Source organism: Medicago sativa, chromosome 8 (assembly GCF_051527215.1).
Source record: "Medicago sativa cultivar Bolivia chromosome 8, Bolivia_mono, whole genome shotgun sequence".
NCBI lineage: Eukaryota > Viridiplantae > Streptophyta > Magnoliopsida > Fabales > Fabaceae > Medicago > Medicago sativa.
Window position 1 is genome coordinate 53843495 of NC_140756.1, and position 9139 is coordinate 53852633.

Sequence of the window (9139 nt, forward strand, 5' to 3'; positions counted from 1 at the left end):
TGAGTTTTATTCCAACTTTGCCACCATTGTTTCACTACCTCGTTCAATTGGGTCCAGCTCGCCATTCATTTTTTAATTTGAATTCGTGAAGAGCCGTTTTAGGTCGTGTGCTAGAAACACGATAAAGAAGAATTGGATAGTGATCCGAGACGGGAGCAACCAAATTTTCTAACTATACATTTGGGAACATTTGATACCAAGCTTCATTTGCAAATTGCTTTTATCTAGCCGTTCTTCAATGGCTCCATTAGTGCCCAAACCGTTGAACCATGTGAATTGATAGCCTTCCAGATTAATATCAAACAACCCAATCTCATGGGCAAACCTTTCGAAAACCGTTCATTAGCCATTGAGGTCTCTCCCCCCATATCAAAATAGGAATTTTAAATTTGGAACTGCACTCAGGCTCCCCAAAATTCGACAATTCCGACGACAATGAGACTCATCTTTTCGACCAGTTTTTGTTGACACCGCCATCACTATTTACGCTCGTCATTCCCTTAATAACACATGACCAACAACACACACATCAACAACATGAGAAAGAAATAAAACTATCCAAACAGAATACACTACAATTCAGATGGAATAGACTAAACAATTCAAACACCAAACTCTCACAAGGATAAAAAAGTATGAAAACCTGAATTTGAAGAAACACCATTAAAATCTTAGGAGAAGAAAACCCTAATTCCCTAAGATAGTGAACCCAAGAAAAACCCATGGTTATCTTGTTTAATTTCTAGAATCCAAATAAGAATTCGTGGTCACCTTACTTAATTTCCAGATCCCAATAATAAAATTGACCCAATAACCATAACATGACAAGCAAGTTGGTCAAAGAGGCTACTATAACACCAATTTTATGCCAACGATCTTCATATGAAAATAGATATACTCACTTGAAAGGACGACGATGGAAGATTCGTCAGTGATGACAGATGGAGAATAAGGATTTAAATTCCCATGAAAATAGATATACTGCAATAGATGTGTATATAATATGTTCATGTGAGGTTAGCTCAATTGGTAAAGACATTACATTATATATACTAGCAGAAAGACGGGCACGAGCTCTTTCTACTGCGCTAACGCATGTGATTATTTTATTATGTTTGTTTGTATAATTTTGATTAAATTTTTTAAATTTTTAAATATTAATGGAAATTATTGATATATTGATTTATAAAGAAAATATTGTCAAGTTATATAACAATTATTTATGAACTCAACATATTTTAGTTTGTCTGCATATAAAATAAAGAAAAAATAATGATCCTTTTATTGTTTATTCTAATAGTAATTAGTAACATCATAACATAAATGTATAAATGACATTTTATGTAAAAGAAACATTGTTATGATTGCGATAAAAGAATATTTTTAAAAACTATATTTTTCGTAAAGTCTTCATCTTCTTCTTCTATTTTCCCTTCATTAATGAGAACTTTTGTTGAATTTTGAGAAACTCCTCTCGATAAAGCTACATATAATTGACCATGACTGAAAACATGTCGTGGAAGATAGATTACGACATTGAAAATGGTCTGCCCTTTAACATTAATTTTTGCTCACATTTGTTACTAATATTTTTTTAGAGGATTTAAAGTCCAATCTTTAACATAATATTTTGCTCATGTTTGTTACTAATATTTTTTTCCAGAGGATTTAAAGTTCAATCTTTAACATTAGTTTTTGCTCACGTTTGTTACTAATATTTTTTTTAGAGTATTTAAAGTTCAATCTTTAACATTATTTTTTTCTCACGTTTGTTACTAATTTTTTTTTAGAGGATTTAAGTCCAATCTTTAACATTATTTTTTGCTCACATTTGTTACTAATCTTTTTTTTAGAGAATTTATAGTCCAATCTTCAACAATATTTTTTGCTCACGTCTATTACTAATCTTTTTTTAAAGGATTTAAAGTCCAATCTTTAACAATATTTTTTGCTCACGTTTGTTACTAATTTTTTTTAGAGGATTTAAATTCCAATATTTAACATTATTTTTTGCTCACGTTTGTTACTAATCTTTTTTTAGAGGATTTAAAGTCCAATCTTTTCCATTATTTTTTACTCACGTTTGTTACAATTGATCAAAGACTAAGGATGAGTAATTTATATCAATAAAATAATATGGAATACTGTTTTTTGTGGAAGGGATATGAAAATACTTGACAATCTTTGACGGTTGTATTGAGGGGAACAACATAGATGTACAACATAAAAGCGGCTGATAAAAAAGTAACATGAGTTGTTGTTTTGTGCTAGTTTTTTTGCGAGTTTGATCTTTGGTTAACAGAGGTAAAAGAGGGTTAACGGTGATGATTAGTGACATGGATTACTAATCCACGTATTATTTTATAATTGGCTATTTGTATTTAAAATTAAGGGTATTTTTGGAAAGAAAAGTCCAACCCAAAGGTGTGCTTATAGATAAAAAAAAAAAAAGCACACTATCATAGTTTGTATAAGCAATTATAAACCAGCAAAGTCAAATAATTCTTAAAATTAATCGTAAATAATTTGAATCATAATCATTTATAAACCAGCAAAGTCAAATAATCCATAAAATTAATCAACTTTGATTTGTTGTAACATAAAGAAAAAAAAACTTACAGGTTAATTCTGAATTCTCATGCAGAGGGCGGAGAGAGGTTGAGAAAAACTAAACAATGCGGGAACGAACTATGAACTGTGAGAATCCTACTTATTAATATTTTTAATATAGTGCTAATAAATCTTTTTCTAAAAGATTTTGAATCATAACATTTTGCTCACGTTTATTACTAATATTTTTATCAGAGGATTTAAAGTCCAATTTTTAACATTATTTTTTTCTCATGTTTGTTACTAATATTTTTTTTTTTTTGCTCACGTTTGTTACTAATCTTTTATTAGAGGATTTAAAGTCTAATATTTAACATTATTTTTTGCTCATTTTTGTTACTGATATTTTTTTAGAGGACTTAAAGTCCAATCTTTAACAATATTTTTTGTTCACGTTTGTTACTAATATTTTCTTAGAGGATTTATAGTCCAATCCTCATCGGCTATTATTTTTGTTTAAAAAAAAATTAAAAAAAACTCATAGACTCGTGAGAAATAAAGCAGGAAAAAACATAAACTTTGGATTATATTTTTTCATAAGTGATTATTGTTCAACTTTGATTTTCTCAAATTCTGAATCATTCATTCTTCTAACAAAAAAAAGTAAAAACAAAGCTTGAATTGTAATGTTGGCGGAAAGTAAATTGCTCGAAGGATAAAACAGATAGATATTCAATTCATGAAGTGGACCTTAAAGATATTCCATTCAATGGTGCTTTCAGAAGTATTAATCAAGTTCGTGAACCTTGGAACTTTCTAATTTTTTAGAGGTGATGAGATGTGATCAGAGGGTATTATGATGAATTCTGGATCAATTTGAATTCATGAGAAGAGACATAAAGAATGCAAATATAATTTTTAAACTTTTTGTGAGTTTGATCTGTTGTTAACGGTGGTAAAAGAAAGTTAACGGTGACGATTAGTGACATTGATTATTAATCCACGTGTTATTTTATAATTGGTTATTTGTATTTAAAATTAAGGGTATTTTTGGAAATAAAATTCCAACCCAAAAGTGTGCTGAAAGGGGTAGTTTTCTATATATATATATATATATATATATATATATATATATATATATATATATATATATATATATATATATATATATATATATATATATATATATATATATATATATATATAAAACTCCAAACCCCCCACTTATTCATCTGTTCCGGACCGGCCAAAAGGATTCTTGGCCCGTTAACTTAGGCCCAATATCTTTCAAAGCCCAAACTCCACTTATTCGGCTAAGGTTCAACACACCCTCTCTCCACGAGGGGGTGCACGAAGCAAACGAGACCGGTTCAAACGAACCCCCTACGTCTCTTTGCACATTCTGCACGTTCCCGCAATAAACTCTCTGGCGGTTACACTTCCCACGATTTCGTAACCGCCAGAGCCAGGTGTGCCTCTTCAACGGCTCTGCAGCCCGCCACCTCTATAAATAGGGGAATCAATGCAGTCCCCAAGAGAGAAATCTTTCTTCCTCTCAAACCCTCACTCTCTGATCTCTATGGACTTGAGCGTCGGAGTGCCTGCAGGTACACACCCCCCATCCGCTCCAAGAAGCATTCTGACGTATTCCACCACCGTCACAACCACCGCATTCAAAGCACCGGCAGTCACCTTCTGATCAGGTACGATCAGTGGCGCCGTCTATGGGAAATATATAAGCTCCCCTGTTTTTATAATCCTAAAAACCAAAGCTTTCCATAAAAATACCATGGCTGCCAACGGTGCCAAATCCCAGTTACGAAGTGAGGTGTCCATTCATCAACAGGATGACATGACATCTTCACCTTCACCTGTGGATACACCCAGGGAGGAACCAACTCAAGTACTTCCTCTCCAACAAAGGCCTCTGCAAGATCCCAACCGTCCTACAGAGACACCAGAAGATGCAACATCAACCGGCGTACTCATCAGTAACCTGATCCGCACGGTTCAACGACAAACATCGTTAATCGAGGAACAGAAACGCCGGCTAATGGATCTGGAACAAGCACGTCCAACCGTCCAAACCCGGCGATCTCTCTCCCCAATACGTAACAGAAGAGGAGAGAGCCCCAGTCGGTCACGTTCCAGATCCCCCCGACATTCGGTGAGCATCGGATCTCCATCATACACCAGGAGGTCAACAAGGAGGTCCCCCCGACGGTCTCCACCAAGGAGATCCCCTCTGAGGCGATCTCCACCCAAGAGATCCCCTCCAAGACGGACCCCATCGAGAAGATCCCCGCTACGCCGGTCCCCTCCCAGGAGATCTCTGCCCAGGCGCAACGGACGTTCTCGGTCGCCTTCCAGTTCAGAGGACACTCGTGATACCCGAACAGATCGTAACGCCTACGGACATTCACACGGCGTATTCGGGAAGCTCCTATTCCATGTGGACTGGAAAAGCCGCCATAAATGGACTCCTACGACGGGACTACCGATCCAGATGAGCACATCGAGAACATCGAAGCAGTTCTCACCTACCGGTCGGTGCGAGGCGCCGTCAAATGTAAGCTCTTTGTCACCACCCTGAGGCGAGGAGCAGTCACGTGGTTCAAGAACTTGAGGAGAAACTCCATCGACTCCTGGAGCGATCTCTGCAACGAGTTCACCACCCATTTCACTGCGTCAAGGACGCAACCAAAAAGGTGGCTTCCCTCGAAGCCATCGTCCAAGGAAGAAGCGAGCCTCTCCGAGACTACATCGAGAGGTTCAACAAAGAAGCCATCCAGGTCCGAGGCGTAAATGAGATAATGAAGCTATACCTCATTGCCAAAGGCCTGCACGATGGGACGGACGTTAAGAAAGTTGTCCTCTTGGATCGCCCAAGGACTCTCAACGAGTTCCTAGCGATCGCCAAGATCTACATTGCCTACGAAGAGGCTCTATACGCGGACAACCTCAACAAAGTCAGGAAGGAGGAGCCTGCTGCTGAACCCTCCAAAAAGCCCTTCCAAGAGAAAAAGAAGGAAGGCAAAACTGCTCGCGAAAGCAAGAGGCCCAACGGTCACTTCACCGAGTACACTCCTTTGGCTATGTCAAGGGAGAAAATCCTCGCCGAGATCGCTGTAGCCGATCTAGCAGAAGTCGACATCAAGCCGCCAAAGGCTCCATCTCAGGAGAGGAAAGGGGTCGACAAGACAAAATATTGTCGGTTCCACAAATGCCATGGACTTACCACTGACGATTGCATCCATCGGAAGGATGCCATCGAACTCCTCATCCAGAGGGGCCGGCTCAAACAGTACATCAAAAGTCCAGAAACAGAGCGGAAAGCTGTCGAGCTCATCGGTGACGGTTCCGAGCATGGAAGGACCATCTCCATGTCCGTGGAACATCTCGGTGATTTCCCTGATAACGTGGAAATCACCTCCTATTCGTGCGCCTGGGGGCAGTTCCCCACCGCCAACATCATCACCGGTGGAACACTGAACATCTCCATGGGGAGCATGAAGAGGAAATTTCAGGAGCTCATGGACGTTAATACCATGACCCCCTCCAACCGAGGAGGAAGGCCCCCTTTGGCTTTCTACGACTCTGAATTTGCCTGGTGGAGCTTCAAGTTCCGCCATTCTTTTGCTTGTGCGAGGATCGATGGCCAATGTCGATGTCCGACGAGTCCTGATAGACACAGGGGCTTCATGCGACATCATGTACACCAGACTGTTCAAAACTCTCCAACTAACAGAGAAAAACCTTTCTCCTTACGTTGGGGACGAACTCTACGGCTTCAACGGCTCATTCACTCAACCATGGGGGTACGTGGAGCTACTGGTCTCTTTCGGCGAAGCAGAGGCCAAGAAAACAATAAAGGTCCCATTCTTGGTGATCGACTGCCCTTCTCTCTATAACTGCATTATAGGGAGAACCGGACTGGCCCAGCTGGGGGCCGCATGTTCAACCGCTCATTTGAAGTTGAAATACCATGCAAAGGACGACATCATCGCCTCACTCAGCAGAGACATCGAAGCTGCTAGAAGATGTTTTCTCCAAGCCAACAAAACCCAGAACTCGGTTTCCCAATGCTCCAAGCCTGCTAAAGACAAAGGGAAAGCTGCTGCGAGTACTCTGGACGTCAATTTGGTCGAACTTGACCCCAGGTTCACCAAGGATGACCTGAAGGAACAAAAACGGGAGAAGAAAGATCCGCTCAACGCGAAGCTTCTTCGACCTATTCCTGATGGTGAATTCGAGCTGGTCCCTTTCGAAAACGACCCCTCGAAGAACTTCAAGATTGGCAAGGACCTCCCCGAACTTGTCAAGAACCAGCTGATCGCCAGCCTCAGAGAGAACGCTGACCTATTCGCATGGAGCGCAGCCGACATACCCGGAATCGACCCTAGCGTCGCCTGTCACCAGCTGACAGTAGATCCCGGAGTTAGCGCTGTAGCCCAGCGACGTAGAAAGCAGTCTCCTGAAAAATCAGAGGCTGCAGAAAAAGCTGTAAAAGACCTCCTAGAGGCAAAGTTTATTTCTGAGGCCAAATACACTACCTGGCTCTCCAATGTTGTACTTGTCAAGAAATCTAATGGAAAATGGCGTATGTGTGTTGACTATACCAATCTTAATAAGGCCTGCCCTAAAGACGCATATCCTCTTCTTAACATCGATAAACTCGTTGATAATTCCTCTGGCTATAAACTTTTATCCTTCATGGACGCCTATTCTGGGTACAATCAGATACCCATGGCTGAAGAAGATAAAATGAAAACAGCGTTCATGACCGAGTCAGGGAACTATTACTACAACGTAATGCTCTTCGGTCTACGAAAAGCGGGGGCTACTTATCAACGTATGATGAACAGAGTCTATGACAAGACACTGTTGGGCGACATTCTAGAGGTTTACATGGACGACATGATCGTAAAATCCCAACGAGAGGTGGATCATGCCGCCCATCTCAAAAGAGTGTTCGAACAAACTCGGAAATACAACATGCGACTCAACCCAGAAAAATGCACCTTTGGAGTCCAAGCGGGTAAGTTCCTTGGTTTCTATCTAAAAGAAAGAGGAATTGAGGCGAACCCAGATAAATGTCGCGCATTTACTGAGCTTCCAACACCCCACTCCAAGAAGTGCATCCAAACGCTCAACGGAATACTGACCGCTCTCTCTAGGTTCGTGGCCAAATCCGCTCAACACACACTTCCTTTCTTCAAGCTCTTGAGGAAAGAAACAAAGTTCGAATGGACGGACGAGTGCGAGACCGCCTTGAAGCATCTCAAAAAAACGCTCTTTGCGCCACCAGTGCTATCGCGACCCGATCAAGGTGAAATACTGTACCTGTACCTTTCCGTTTCCTCTGACGCGGCGAGTGCCGTCCTCATCAGAGAAACGACGGAGGGGCAAAAACCGGTATATTTCACCAGCAAAGCATTGTTGGGGCCTGAAACAAGGTACCAGAGGATTGAGAAGGTAGCCCTCGCACTCCTTACCGCAGCCAGAAGACTAAGGCAGTACTTCCTTGCACATACGGTGATGGTCCAGACGGACCAACCCATCAGGCAAATCTTAGGTCGCCCAGACGTAGCCGGTCGATGATGAAATGGTCGCTCGAACTATCCGAGTTCGACATACATTACGAATCCAGAAAGGCACTGAACGCGCAAGTGTTCGCCGACTTTCTCGCCGAAATGACTTTCCCAGCTGAGGAAAACCCGAGGAATGGACCGTCTTCGTAGACGGGTCATCCAACTCCAAGGGAAGCGGAGCCGGAATAATCATCGAAGATAACAAAGGTATTGTCGTCGAAATCTCCCTCGCTTTGTCTTTTCTTGTTACCAATAACACTGCAGAATACGAGGCCTTCTTAGCTGGCTTACGAACTGCCAAAGACATGGGGCTCGAAAGGTGAAAATCTTTACCGACGCGCAACTCGTGGCTTCCCAAGTCACGGGAGAGTTCCAGGTAAAAGAGGACCACCTCCAAAAGTACGTCCAGTTAGTACTAGAGAAGATGAAAGAATTCGAAAACGTCGAAGTAATCCACGTTCCCCGTGAGCAAAATACTCGAGCGGACATTCTTTCAAAACTCGCAAGTACACGAACTGCGAACGGAAACAAAACAGTCATTCAAGAGGTTCTCAGCGAGCCAAGCATCCAGGATAAAGGAACTCTCCATCTAGAAGTCAACGCAATCATCGGAATGGAAGATTGAAGAGGACCCATATCTCGATACATAGAGAGTGGTGAACTCCCGACCGACCCACAAGAAAAAACAAGGTTGAAACGAAGAGCCTGCCCATTCACGTTAGTGGAAGGTACCTTGTACAAAAGAGGTTTCAACATCCCGCTAATCAAGTGCCTAGGACCTAATGAGACCCAAGAAGTCCTCGCCGACATCCACGACGGCATCTGCGGACAACACTTTGGTGCAAAGGCTCTCGCGAAAAAGGTCCTATGAGCATGGTACTATTGGCCTACTATGTTGAAAGACGCCCAAGATTACCTGAACCTCTGCGATAAATGCCAGCGACACGGGGACATGCACCTAGCACCCCCGGCTGAGCTAACATCCTTGGTCTCACCTT